The 13,778-nt window shown below is 40.0% G+C and overlaps 1 protein-coding gene and 2 non-coding genes across 3 annotated transcripts in view; all 3 read left to right on the top strand.

Annotated features, from left to right (window-relative positions):
- LOC126966700 (uncharacterized) overlaps nucleotides 1-13,778 on the top strand; it is a 138,337-nt gene that overhangs the window by 2,593 nt on the left and 121,966 nt on the right. Inside the window, exon 2 of the mRNA XM_050810903.1 lies at nucleotides 1,158-1,179. The gene's annotated coding sequence lies outside the window, so the exon portion shown is untranslated. The remainder of the gene's footprint in view (nucleotides 1-1,157; nucleotides 1,180-13,778) is intronic.
- On the top strand, nucleotides 1,000-1,072 carry Trnaf-gaa (transfer RNA phenylalanine (anticodon GAA)). The gene has a single exon. It is a non-coding gene; the product is annotated as a tRNA-Phe (tRNA).
- On the top strand, nucleotides 1,807-1,878 carry Trnat-cgu (transfer RNA threonine (anticodon CGU)). Its single transcript has one exon. It is a non-coding gene; the product is annotated as a tRNA-Thr (tRNA).

Here is a 13,778-nt window from a genome sequence, read left to right as displayed (position 1 = left end):
TAATTGCTTACTCGATGACCCCCTTCTTGCTTTTGTAAATCCCCAAAAGGATTTTGGATCAGCAGAAAACTGACACTGAATTTTTTCCTTGTGTTGTTCCTTGTGTTGTTCATATGCCACTTCAACTTCTTGTTTTACGGACTTTCTGTATAAAGAGAATTTATTGTATTCTACTTGTGAATTATAATAATAATATTAATTATAATAATATCAATTACATAATATTTTTAAGCATTTCAATAATCGAGGTTAAATAATTGTTTCAATAAACATGGAAATATTCTTTGTAAGTACTGTAAGTTTTAATTGTAATAAATAAACTACTAGGCTAAACTACTAACAATATTTAATATACAATTTAAATAAAAAAAACTGTATAGAAACTTGAAAGAATTCTATGACCATGCCACAAAAGTTCCTTTGCAAGGGTATGCTTTAGACTCCTGATTTTAATTCACACAGGATCAAGTATAATTTTTTTTTAAATTTATTTATCATATTATATATTACTGATTTAAAAAAAAAATTACTGATATACAAAATAAGTCAACTTGATATACAATTAAATGACTATAATAATTTAAAAACCTTTTAAAGGGCCGCCAGGCTTATGAGGATATTATAGGTACCTACTGAACAGAAAATGTATGCTCAAATCTGAGTTGCTAATAAGTTTGCTGCTGTTTGTTATATAATAAATAATATTATTTTTATGTGCCTAGGTTAGTTTATTTTATAAAAGACACTTTTGAAAGAACGCCATCTATACTTTTGCAACCTAAACATGCTAAAAGCAACAAAAGCATTTGAAATATTATGGTAGATGGTGCTGTGTGCAGAAAGAGGTAAACTGTATTTTATACACATTCATTATTCTTAGTTAAAATAATAAAGCAAGAGTAAAAAATAATCGTTGTGTAACTAACTGTGTATTTCATGTATTTAGTTTATTTTTATTTATAAACTAACTAGAGCTGGTTTTCAATGCTGCTGATAGTAGCCGAAATAGCTCAGTTGGGAGAGCGTTAGACTGAAGATCTAAAGGTCCCTGGTTCGATCCCGGGTTTCGGCAATTTATTTTGTTTTTAATACTTTCAGTTAAAAAACTATGTACATAATAGTTATTTATATTGAATCAATTTATATTTTTATTTCAGATCACCTTCAATGTTCAGTAAGGTAAGTGAATTAATTATTAAAAATTACGAGTTAAATAAATAGTTGTGCATAGATTCTTACGTTATCTGAAGTTTTAAGCAGTTAAAAAATAATTATATTCCAAAAATAAATGCGTAGAAGTTTTTTTGTAAACGTTAATCTTCACTTTTCTGTGGGTATTATCATTATATTAAACGGAGCCTTCACGCAATGTATATGTAACGCTCGGTCAGATAAAGTAGCCTTCATTCGATTTGAATATTGTCGAATAATCCATGTCGATAGCAAAAAGTGGAACAACGATTGACGGCGTTTCATCAATTCAATCAAAAGTTTTCAATTCATATTTTAGTTACTACAAACAAATGACGAACAAAATTTGCCTGAGTAATTTTATAAATAATATGCAACATTATAATTATAAAACATTTTGTTAATATTTGTATGAATATAGAACAAGAAAAATAAATGTATTTCGTATAACTTCGTCTTTTTCACTCATTTCGTGTATACTTTAACTTTATTAACGCGTAGTATTCTGTATTTTCGAAGTAAACTCGAATAAATTCACAGTTAATTGCTGCATAGTTAATCTTGATGACGTGGTGTGATATAAAAATGATTCTAAATTTGGAAGTGTAACTTGTCGCCTCTTTAGCTCAGTGGTAGAGCACTGGTCTCGTAAACCAGGGGTCGTGAGTTCAATCCTCACAGGAGGCAATACTTTTTTTATATTTGTACCTAATATTCTTTTTTGTTTTTATAATATATTATGTTTTGTTATGTATTTATTCAATGAATGATAAATTTTATTTGTTAATTTTAGTATTAAATATATACAAAAGACATTTTTTAAAATATATTTTTTTAATATTTGTCTTTCACATAATATTATATATTGTATTTGTTTTTAAATATTGTTGGGAAACTTTGAAATAATTGTTTTTAAACTTTGTCCGTTGAAGTTTCACTTGTACTATGTCTCCTAGCACACATTTCGGTTAAGTATTTCGTAATTTCATTTCGTTCTCGAACAATTTTATAAATTAATATTTAGTACTTTAGTCGTCTGGTATAAATCACACTTGTTTTTTTTTTATATTTAACAATGTTTGCTAATTAATATAACGTCTTAAACTTGATAAATCACAATTATTTGACTTTATAGAATAGTCTTTACCAAAAAGCCAATTCTCTGCAAAAGTCAGATATGGTAATAGTTCACCATACAACATTATATCAGTCACTTTAACATTAAGAATATAATTTTATCATACAATTAATGTAAGATAATAATATTGTATATTATGAACATATTCTTTTGTGTGTAACATAATGATTTTGGTTAAGTTCTGCTTTTCTTATGTTTAACACACACTCTTTTTTTATGTTCCTGATATACTTGTGTATGGAGTTATTAACACATTTATATATTTAATACCAACACTTATAATGTACCTATTCGAATAAATGAACAGAGAGCAGGCTAGGGTTGCCAAATACTATTAGAAAAAATAGGGTACTTATATCTGATTTCAATAGACGCAAATAAAGCGTTTTCCAAAAAAGAGTACCTATCATTTAATTTTATATTTTTAAATATTAATATACTTAATTATAAAAACAAAATGGGATTGCATAATATTACATGTCTGGCAATAGTATAGTAAATATTGTGTAAAGAAGAGTATTTTAGCATCCTCTATTAGTGTTATAGATGATAGAGTACATAATATACTTGAGAAATAATATATTTGAGAAGGCCAATCGCCAAGTCGGAAACTACGAGTCTTAGAGAAAACTCGTGAAAGGAGTCATGCCCTCGATTTATAAGAAACCAATAACTGCATATTTAGTTTTTTTAAATTTGTCGAACTTTTGACGGAAATCGACCCGAATGATTTTTCAAAAAAAAAATACATCCTGTATTATTGAACCAATAGACTCTGTTGTTGATAAGGACCAATCTTTGCAAAGATACGTTATACTAAAAATTAAAGGAAATAGAAAATTTTTACAATTATTTTTCATATCTCACTTTTACCTAACTAATAAGTTGCTCGGAATGGTTTTCTTTGAGTCCAATGCAAAAGTTTACACGTCTTTCTAATGACCTTAGTTTGAATAGGAGGTGAGTTTTTTTCCGTGTAAAAATAATAAAACAAAAATAACGTCTCGTAATTTCCGACTACGCCATCACCGCCCTTCTAAAAAAAACATTCTGTAGAGTACAATACTATATTTAAGAGTACGGTTGCCAACCCTAGCAGGTCACGAATTAGTACTAACTGTGCTGACGAAAGTTTAGGTATCTTTGAGTCACACTTCACCTTAAACTTGTAGTTGTTCCGAATATTATTGTCAAATCGAAACAGGCGTGGCTTATCTTAATTAAGAATGAATATAAAAGCCATATTATATTTTTCATAATAATAATCAGTTGAGTGAAAATATTTCTAGAAAATTAATGACAAAATTAACTTTAAACTTAATTATTTACTATTAAAACGATAAACAAATGTCAACTAAATAAAGTGTTTGATTAATTTGAGAAAATTTATTTTAATAGTGTTTGTACAAGAGTACTATTATTTATTTATTTAAAATTACGTACAGAAACATACATTCCACTTTGACTATAACATACTTAAAAAAAATGATAATTGCGTTTCAATTTACTTGCAATCAGACATGCATGAAAAATAATTTTATGATGAAGAATATGATAAAGTAATAACGAATTTTATAAATCTAAAATAAAGCTTAAAATTACTTAAAAAAAAAGTTTTGTCGTTCTTTGTCGGCTAACGGCCGTTATCAATAACGTATCTCTAGTTACGGATGCATTACTATCGCCGTTTAATGGCAAGATCTTATTTATCCATAACTATGGATAGACATAACTATGTCTATCCATAATAAACATTATAGTATTAAAAAAAATATATATTTAAATGTTTATTTTAATAGAACACATGAGAAAATAAGAAGTAAATCACAGTATCCAATAGAATATAGTTTTAATAATATTAATATCAAGTCAGCTGTGTTAAGTTACCGAGAACCGAGATCTGACCGGTCTTCGTAACGGGATTACGATAAGTGTACGCGCTTACACCCACACACACATTTAAGACTATCCGGTTTACGGTTTACACATAGCTAGTAATATGACAACGCGGACCGAGTACCGACGAGCTCACATACACACACTGATACATTACTTCACTATATTTTAAATAGATTTTATTAAATATGCTATTATATATTAACACATAACAGAACCGTGCAGAAATAAATATTATTACTGTTTAGTCACAGCATATGAATTATAAGTAATATTTTTAGAACAACAACCATATTTATGTGAAGACCAATGAAAATATTTATGTACCATTATTTAATTATTATAATAGTAATTATAGTAATGTAACGCTAAAATCGCGAGCGACAACTTATCCAGATAAACCCTTTAGGGGTTTTCGTGGTATTTAGATGTAGAAAGGAGACATTTTTTTTTGTTCGAGGAATAGGCCCACCACGAAATGTGATGTATATTAATTTATTCCGTATAATCTCTAGATTACAACGGTATATTTAGTTAGAAATGATCTAACCGGAATACTTAGAAACACGATAAAAATGTGAACGGCAAAATAACCTATAAATTATAAAGATATGTTAATAATAAGATATTTTGTACTATTTTGAGAAAACACAAACTGCCATAATTAAGTAGGGGCTATCTCCTACCAAAATAAACAGAGCCTGTAGGAAGAGTAAGGATACAGCTGATAAAAGTTGGTTTACAATGATGTACAGAACAGAAATGTTCATCACTGCAGCATATTAATAGTCCCAGGCGTGTGTACACACCAATACTTCAGTTTAGCAATCAGGGCACTAACCATAACCACTAAACCAGAAAGCTTACCAAAAATACCTAACAACTAAGTCTTAAAATATGTATTACATATAAATACTATTGAGGTAAGGTTTTGTGCACTATTTAACAAAGGAAGAAAAAACACATTGTTTATATAGTATAAATATTTATTAGTCATCATCCCATCCAGAAACTGTGCGATCCCCGTAGAAGATACTTATTTTGACTAAACTCATGTATATTCTTCAATTTGGTGTTATCCGGAGGCCCAGTTTCTGCCTCCAGGTATCTCAGACACATGTCACATTACGATGATATCGTACTGCACAATTTACACAACGACTCTCTGGAGTATAATATGCTGTAGATGCGCTATTAAAATCTATGAAATAAACCAAATTATTATAGTAATCCAAAATAAACTTTCACGCAACTCTGAAGAAACGGAAAATACAGTATTCTGTTTTGACAACATTAAAATCAAAATGACAGATGCACAGTTCACAGACTAGATATAGACTTTGTCTTTTTTTTTTATGGAATAGGAGGACAAACGAGCGTACGGGTCACCTGGTGTTAAGTGATCACCGCCGCCCACACTCTCCTGCAACACCAGAGGAATCACAAGAGCGTTGCCGGCCTTTAAGGAAGGTGTACGCGCTTTTCTTGAAGGTACCCATGTCGTATCGTCCCGGAAACATCGCACAAGGAAGCTCATTCCACAGCTTCGTGGTACGAGGAAGAAAGCTCCTTGAAAACCGCACTGTGGAGGACCGCCACACATCCAGATGGTGGGGATGATATCGTAACTTGTGGCGTGTCGTGCGAAGAAGAAATTCGGCGGCAGGAATCAGGTTGAACAGCTCTTCGGAACACTCCCCGTGATAAATGTGGTAGAAGACACACAATGAAGCGACGTCTCTACGCAACGCCAAGTGGTCCAGCCGTTCACAGAGTACTGGGTCCCCGACAATTCGAGCTGCTCTGCGTTGCACGCGGTCAAATGAATCGAGCTGATACTGGGGTGCGCCAGACCAGAGATGACAGCAATACTCCATGTGAGGCCGGACCTGCGCTTTGTAGAGCGCTAGAATGTGGGCCGGCTTGAAGTATTGCCGTGCTCTATTTATGACGCCCAGTTTCTTTGAAGCCAGTTTGGCTTTGCCCTCCAGATGGCCACGGAATTGGCAATTGCTCGAGATTTCGAGACCCAGTATTCCGATACTAGGCGAGGCTTTAAGGGAAGTGTTCTCGAAGAGCGGTGATACGGCAAATGGGGTTTTTTTAGTGGTAAACGCGCAAACTTGAGTCTTCTGGGGGTTAAATTGGACAAGGTTCAACTTACCCCATTCCGCGACCTTCTCGAGAGAGGACTCGATAGAAGACACAAGTTTCTCCCGGCACTGGTCGACGTTTTCCCGAGAGAGACCTGCATGGCCCGTGTATACGGCATCACCAGTGCCGTCGTCTGCATAGCAATGCATGTTGGCGGTGTCCAACATATCATTGATATGCAGAAGAAACAGCGTGGGAGATAGCACACAGCCTTGGGGCACTCCAGCGTTCACGGGCTTGGGATTCGAGCAATAACCGTCGATAACGACCTGTATTTAGAAAATTTTCGCATACAAAAGAGAATTTTTAATTTAACATAACAAAATAATAGCTTAAAACACGCTTTCATAAATAAACCAAACTAAAAGTAGGAAATATTTTCTAAGTTTTAGTACGGTTTTTTATAAAAAGCCACGGACTAGTAAAAAATGAAGGACTCCGCGCCGTGATATTAGCAAGTGAGGCACCTTTAAGCTAGTGTGCTTACGAGGGATACCAGTATCACAATTTTTTCTCCCTTAATTAACGTCATATATGGCCACAATTACTTTTAACTTCGATTGATTTAATCTTGGTTCTGATTATTTTAGGAAACAATCTGTTTCCTAAAATAAAAATAAATATCTCGGAGGCGTATATGAGTAAATAGATAAATTACATAATAAAAATGTACTAAAGTATGTACTAACTTTTATTATTTTTGAAAATAAGTTAGTACCTACAAAAAATCATCCAGGTTCTGTAGTTCATTTGCTTGTCACTGACGATACAAAATAAGTAGATTTTTAGAAAAAGAACTATGTGCGTTATAGTTATTTATTTGCAAAGTACACATATAATATGAGAGTCTTTAATTCTGTTCGTGGTACAGCGTCATTTAGGAACGACAAAATTACATTTAAAACTTTTTAATTTCTTTATATTGTTATTTCTTAATCCTAAAAAAAAAATTACGTTTCTGCTATTTATAATTGATCTTTATCGTGTACGGGTAAATACCAACAAAATAATAAAAATAGGTGTGTGTGCGCAAGCCACACACGGTAGAAGTGAGACTTCTGAAAAGTTCCCGATTAAAAATACTCATTAAAAAGTATTGAAAAAATAAACCATGCATTTTATAGAGGTTTCACCGCAAAACCAGCTATATATCCAATTATTTGCTATAATAGCTAAGTTATTTATAATATAACCGTCACTTTTATTCTTATTTGCATCATCAGTCCGTGAAGATGGAGCAGTTGTATTATTATAAAAGAACACATCAAAATGCTGATTTTGTAGTGTTTCGTGTTCGTATTCGTTAGCATACAGTTTCCTGATTTCAACGATTTTAGTTCTATTTGTCACAATCATTTCCGAAAGATGCCTTTTAGGTTTTTTGGCATTAGGGTTATTATTTAAACCACCACGCAAATGTATAGCCCCAAAAGTCTAATTCGCCTCTATCGTCTCGTTTTTTAAATAATTCTAAAAAAGTTTCACTTCAAATATTATGTATTTGGTATTTGTATTAGTAAAGGGCACCTGTTTCCGCAATTAGACCGCTTAATTGGGTCCATTTTGAGTGCAGTGTTGGCCAGTCATTCCAACCAGCCCAGCTCCTTCCAGAAGTTCAGAACACTCCTGGGGTGTTCGCAGACTTCCTGGAGCGACCTTGTATTTACTAAGGTTTGTGCCCGTTGGTTGGCCACCCCAGCACATTCCAGGATTACGTGAGTGACCGTTTCATCTTCGGTTAGACAGCCCCTGCACTTAGGACTGTCCGTAACGCCGATTGTAAATAGGTGTTTGTGCAGTGATGTGTGACCCGTTAGGGTGCCGACCATAATTCGGATGTCATGTCTGTTTAGGCTAATAAGTCGACGTGTAAGTTTGGGCGATAGTGCAGGAATCGCCTCTTTCGACTGTCTGCAGCCTGAGACATTTGTCCATCGGGTTCCATGTAGGTTGTTGGTGAGAGAGCGTATCCATGACCGCATTTGGCTTAAGGGTAGCGGCAGGACTGGCCCTGGGCCAGCCACTTGCGTTTCCGACCCCCGCCTTGCAAGTTCATCCGCTGCATCGTTCCCCAACGAACCGCTGTGTCCTTTGATCCATTGCAGAGTTACCCAGTTGTTAGAGGCAGCTCGTTCTAATGATCGGTGACACTCGTATATCAGCGCTGAGTTATAGGTGTTGCTCCCCAGCGCAGTCAGTACTGCCATACTATCGGATAGAATACGGATATAATATCCGTGTATTTTCCTTCTTAGTATCGCGTCTGCAGCTTCCTTGATGGGTATGCATTCGCATTGGAATATGGAGCTGTGTATGCCTAAGGGTATAGAGGTGTGTATATTCAGTTCCTGTGAGAAGATGCCAGCTCCAGTTCCGGCTGCCATTTTGAGCCGTCTGTGTAAATTCTGAGTTCATTTACACCTGACTGGTCTGCTCCCACTTCGAACAGTTGAATACGGTAATTCTTTTGAAAGATGTGTGTTTCGGGTATTCTATCACAGGGTGCCTCACAGAGTGGGAAATCCTTCCTTACTCTGTTCCAGAGGTTTCCTGTGAGGCAGTCATCATTCTTGCATACACCCATCAGCTTCAGGCGGAGAACCGACATTGTCGCCTCACGTTGGATATGTATGTCAAGCGGTGTGAGCCCTAGAATGGTTTCTAGGGCAGATGTTGGCGTAGTGCGCATGCAACCAGTTATGGCTGTGCAGGCCAGCCGTTGGAATCGCTGCAGCTTAGTTTGTACTGTTGTTAGCTCTGTCCTGGGCCACCAAGCTATTGCTCCGTAGGTGATAATTGGTCTAATAACTGCTGTATATAGCCATTTTCATATCTTTGGAGCAAGACCCCAGGTTCTCCCTACGAGTCTTCTACACTGCCAAAATATTATACATGCTTTTTCCAGCTTGTGGTCTATGTGTTTATTCCAAAGCAGCTTACTGTCCAGTATGACCCCCAGGTATTTAACTTCTTTAGTAAGGCTTATCTCGGTATTTAACCGGAAATAAATCGGTGTAAGATTGCCAAAATTGCGTTTGTTAGTGAAAAGTATTAGCTCAGTTTTTGATGGATTAGCGGTTAGCCGATGTTGTGTGCACCATTCCTCGATTATCTTAAAAGCAGATCTCATGAGATTACATAGGACATTCTCGAATGGACCTGTTATTAGAATGGCGAGATCGTCCGCATAGCCTACTGTGTATAGTTTCTTTCTGTTTAGCTCCGCGATGAGCTCGTCCACCACAAGGTTCCAAAGGAGTGGACCCCTCCTTGTGGGCATCCAGTTGCCACCACACATCTTGTGCTGGTGTTCACAGTAAAACGTAACGCTCTGTGCCTCAACATGTTGTCTATCCACTCGGCAATTGTAGGATCGACATTGTGTTCAGCTAGCGCTCGGCCTATGCTAGTAAAAGGAGTTTTGTCAAAGGCGCCTTCAATATCAATAAATGCACCTAAAGTTGATTGTTTACGTGATAGACCTTTACCTACAAGTGGTGTTACGCAGTAAAGGGCAGATTCAGTTGATTTGCCTTGACTATAGGCATGTTGGTTGATGTGTAGTGGTTTGTAGGAGAGCATTTTCCCTAATATCCCTATCGCAAAGTCTTTCTAAAGTCTTCATCAGAAAGGATGTAAGACTGATTGGTCTGAACGATTTGGGATTCGTGTAGTCACTCTTGCCGGGCTTAGGGATAAGTACTACTTTCACCTCCCTCCATTGGAGTGGCACGTATCGGTGTGCTAGACAGGCCCTGTATATAGCTGTGAGATGCAGGGCCAGCACCCCGGTGTCTCCCCATTGTAGCAGCCCCGGAAAACGGAAAAATACCGTCAAGGCCACCTGTTTTAAATGGAAGAAAGCTATTGATTGCCCACATTACCTTATCTGTGTCTACCACCCTGTGAGCTGTGGTCCAATCCGTCTGATCCGGTGTGCTACTCTGCGACGCCTCATTCCACGACTGGTTGTTGGTGATGCGGCAGCCAGGGAAGTGAGTTTTCAGGAGCAATTCGCAGGTCTCGGTGTCGGATTTGGTGTGCGTTCCGTCAGATTTTTGCAGGCAACCTAAGTCTCGCTCTGGGTCGCGTGAAAGTATGTTTTTAACTTTAGCCGCTTGATTAGTGGATTCTATACTGGTGCAGAAGCGTCTCCATCCTTCCCTCTACCTATCGCGGATACGCTTCTTGAACCGGTACTGGGCTTGCTTGTACGCGTCCCAGTCGTCTGGTGCCCGGGTGTTGTTGGCTCTGTTGAACAGCTTCCTTACTTTGCCTCGCAGCCTTTCCAGCTCTGGACCCCACCACGCAGATCTGTTGCTTGAAATGGACTTTGTCGAAGTAAGAGGGCACGTCTGTTCATAGCTGTTGATTAATGCATGAGATAAGTCAGTTATATGTGTGTTAATACCCCCCGTGTCGTTGTATTCATACGGTATGGTGATGGACTGATGCTCATTCCTCACCAATTTGCTGTACTTGGCGCGGTCCGTTTTGCGCGGATTGCGCCTTGGTAGGGCAGGTTTTATGTTTATGTGTAGGTTATACCTAATCCACCTATTGTCCGAGCATGAAAGTTCATCCGACACGTGCCAGTCGGTGATGTGTGTGGATACATGATCGGTTGCTAGCGTTAGATCAATAACGGTTTGGGCTCGCGTTGTGACAAAGGTCGGCTCGGAGCCCCTGTTTAGTATATTAAGGTTGGTTGAAAAGAGAAAAGTAAGTAGATCCTCACCTCTTTTGTTGGTGTTCTGGCTGCCCCAGATGGTGTGATGCGCGTTGGAGTCTGCGGAGATGATGAGCTCGAGATCCTCTGTCTCGCAGTATGTCACCAGCGCAGAGAGCTCCGACGATGGTACTTCTTCGTCGCCTGGCATGTAGACCGATGCTAGGACCACACTTGGCAGGCCTAGGCGGTCATCTGCTTGTAGCTTGACAGCGGTTAGATCTCTGGAACATAGGTCGTTTATAATGGTAGTCGTTACATGCTTTGGTGTGTAGATACATGAACGTGGTTTACCTTCGGTGGCAGTGTCCACTAGAATTTTGCCTCCGATGTTATTCAGACCACATATTTTGCCATGTCTAATCCAGGGCTCTTGGATTAGGGCTATGGTCCCGGTGTTTTCCTCCAGCACCCTTCGCAGGTTAGCCGTTGCGGTATAACTGTGCTGGAGGTTTGTTTGTAGTATTTTAAGGAGTGGAGGTGGATGGGTCTGGGCTGCCATCACTATGCAGCAGACTTTCCTCCAGCTCCTTTAATTGATGGTCTTCCCCGACTCCTTGCTGCCACCAGTCCTTGGAGTGCGGCTTGGTCTCTGTGGGAGCTCCACCCTCTTTAGGAGTGGTGGTCACAGAGACACTGTCTGTCCCCTGACGGGTGGCCGCAGGGGCTGTTCCTGAGGTGAGGTCTTGTCCACCCTCCGGCTCGTCATCCATACGGATGTCGGGCGATGCCTCAGGAGCAGACGAGGTAGGCAGTTTCGGCTGCGGTGCCGAGTCCGATTTGGGTTTCGGAGGCTCGCTGCCCTTACCTTCCTCGTCGGGGAAGTGTACATATATGGAGCCACATTTGTACGAGACTCGTCGGTCTCGTTTTTTGAGCTCCACTACGTCTTCTTCCGGAATACCAAGGACGATGCGAACTTTGCCATTTTCGTCCGGCTCTGGAATATGGTACAGACTCCAGGTGCGGACGTTGTACCAGGGATTTTGACCGGCGAATCTGGTTTGGAGTAGGCTCAGATTTTCGCCCTTGGTGAACCTCGGAATGATCATCACCGCCTTTACCTTCTTGGGAATATCGGCTTGGCGCCGAACAACCAGTCTGGTGTGTGACAGTGGCGAGCTGATCTTTGCGACCGTTTTTCTAAGCCATTCCACGGTGTACGTATCCTCGCACCAAAGCTTGAGGGTACCCTCACCGTGGTTGGCTCTGCCTCTGAAGCTGGGCAGCCTAAGCGGGTCTGTAGAGGAGGTGGCGGCGCATATGTCTGCATCTATCGCTTCCTCTATAGCCATCTGAATTGCCTCGGCTTGCTCAGCTTTGATATCTTTAAAGGGCTCATTCATTATAGCGACTAGCAGGTCGTTGGACTTGCATATGTCCGCATAATTTATGAGACCCTTTTTGGGAGTGCCCCGCGGGTTCGTACGCGTGCGCTTTATGTCATTACGTGGTGACAAAGTGTCATCAGGACGAGCTCGTTTGTTGCCCTTGGGAGGGTGTGATCCCTGCCCGGAAGCAACTCGAGCTTCTGCCCTTTCGTAGACTAGTCTGCCCGCGCGTTTCCCGCGCGGCCTTTTCTGTGCCTGTTTGTCTGTTTCTTTCGGTGGGATTTGAGGCTGTCCTTGAGGCTTGCCTTTGTCTCCCACCGCACCACCTCCTTTAACCTCTTGGGGTTTGGGAGGGTTGGCTTTGGCGGCAATTTTCCTCGCCTTCCTAGCATCAGCTCGCGCGCGGTTGAGTGCAGCCTTACTAGATGCTTTGTAGCTGGGCTTGCTCTCTTCTTTCCTGATAGGAAGCGTCCAGGCATCGTCCGTGAAGGTTGTTGCCGGTATAGCTTCCTTAAGAGTGGAGAGGTCTAAAGTCTCTTTTGGCGCTGTAGGAGCAGCCGAAGTTTGGGTTTTAGGCAACTTTGCGGTCACCTGAATAAGCGCTCCCGGGAGAGCAGCTGGATCGATAGGCGTATCAGTATTTCTCTTTTTGTCCATACTTGAAATTTTTGAAAATTTTCATCCCCGACAGCGCCCCACCCGCCATGGAGCCTTAGTAGGGGACGCCATACACCCTGATGTGCATGGACGCCAGGACTTCTGCGGCGATATAGCGACCCTCACCGTGAATGACTGATGACTGACGGTCGAGAAATGCAGGAGCTGCATACGGGGAGAAGAGAGCCCCCCGCGCTCACCCCAGCACCCGCGACCGGGGCATAGGCACCCACATGGATTTTAGGTAGCTCGCCGGCAGCCCTCTGACGGGAAGCCACAGCCGATTGATCGAGGGTGGCTGGCCCTCGACCGCCCGTTTAAGAGGAAGCCCAGGACCAAAGAGGTGTGTTACGTCAAGCAGTTAACTAACCGACCCGCTATCCGCTCAACCACCAGGATTCCCTGCTCCCTCCGTACGGGTATCCACGCACGGCACAAACACGTGGGTGGTCGAAAGTCCCATACCCATTAGTGTAATGAGCCTTCGACCTCACGACCACATGAGGTGAAGTGAAGGAGGAAGGGGGGGAGGAAGGGATTAGGGGTTTGTAAAGGTTGTGGGGCGGCCAGAGGTTTTTGTCTAGCCAATTGCCGTAAGTATATGTGACTCTACAAAGGTAATTGGCCAAAGAACGGGCGGCAACCTCGTGAAGGATAGTCCAGTGGCCTTGTTTAGGGGATC

The sequence above is a fragment of the Leptidea sinapis genome, chromosome 11 (assembly GCF_905404315.1).
Source record: "Leptidea sinapis chromosome 11, ilLepSina1.1, whole genome shotgun sequence".
In the NCBI taxonomy this organism is placed as follows: Eukaryota; Metazoa; Arthropoda; class Insecta; order Lepidoptera; family Pieridae; genus Leptidea; species Leptidea sinapis.
This window is presented reverse-complemented; position numbering and strand designations above follow the sequence as displayed.